Raw genomic sequence first — 1,072 nt, 5'->3', positions numbered from 1 at the left:
AATGTGTTCTCATAGAGATTTCAAATTTTCCAATATTTATTTTTAAAAGTACACGAAAAAAAATGTTTATGACATGCAATCAAATACAATATGGCATATTTAAAGTCTACCGACTTTAATTTCATGTTTATAAATATCTCTTTTATATTGAGAACCTTTTTTAATGACCATGAATAATGGACAGGCCACAAAGCCTACACCAAGAAGAAGAAGAAGAAGACAAAGAAGAAGAAAAAGAATAAGAAGAAGAAGAAGGATAATGGAAGCAGGATTTGCAACTTGATTGCATAACAATGAGAGTTCTATTCACCAAAAAGTTATCTGTTTTGTTTAAATTATTCAATGCAAGTTCAACATATAAAATTTAAAAAAATATTTATAAGTAAGTTTTTTTTTAAAACGTTGACTCAATGTGTATAAAAATGAAATTAAACATTCGAATGTTTTACATTTTAGAAAGATAATAATATTTACTGACAAAACAATAAAAAAGGCTTCTAGCAGAACGTGGTTTCGATCCACGGACCTCTGGGTTATGGGCCCAGCACGCTTCCGCTGCGCCACTCTGCTAATATCATTTCGCGACTAAATACGTAATTACATTTGAAACATGTAGAAAAGCATGAAAATCTGTGCAAGCATTATAACCAAATAACGTTTTGAATATTAAGTATTGTAACATATGTGGACATATGTATGGATGTATAACATATGTTTGATATTCGACCTTGATACGCGTATTACAAACAATCTTATCACCTTGGATAAATACGTCTATTGCAGAATATTAAATACATTTGATAAAAAAAATATGTAAACAACTTCAAGATCTAGTAAATATCATTCGCAAAAAAATACATTTGAAGATACTTTGATGTTGTCCATCATGGGTAGAATGTTGGATGTCACACCAAATATGAATTTATCTACAACATTTTGAGTGTGTCCAAATACTTGTTCACAAAATCTGGATTATCTCCAATAACAGGAGTTATTTTCATATTATTTTTTGACATTTCATCAAAGATGAAGAAGAATATGGAAGTCTGGGCATCAGACTTCCACATTCTTC

At 29.8% G+C, this 1,072-nt stretch overlaps 1 non-coding gene across 1 annotated transcript; it reads right to left on the bottom strand.

Moving 5' to 3' along the window:
• Positions 1-498: 498 nt before the first annotated feature.
• TRNAM-CAU (transfer RNA methionine (anticodon CAU)) lies at positions 499-570 on the bottom strand. The gene has a single exon. It is a non-coding gene; the product is annotated as a tRNA-Met (tRNA).
• Between the last annotated feature and the right edge of the window lie 502 nt (positions 571-1,072).

Source organism: Brachycentrus maculatus, unplaced genomic scaffold, assembly GCF_059751285.1.
Source record: "Brachycentrus maculatus isolate JH-2025_06_01 unplaced genomic scaffold, ASM5975128v1 h1tg000208l, whole genome shotgun sequence".
In the NCBI taxonomy this organism is placed as follows: Eukaryota; Metazoa; Arthropoda; class Insecta; order Trichoptera; family Brachycentridae; genus Brachycentrus; species Brachycentrus maculatus.
Note: the sequence above shows the minus strand (reverse complement) of the source record. Positions and strands in the feature narration are given on the sequence as shown.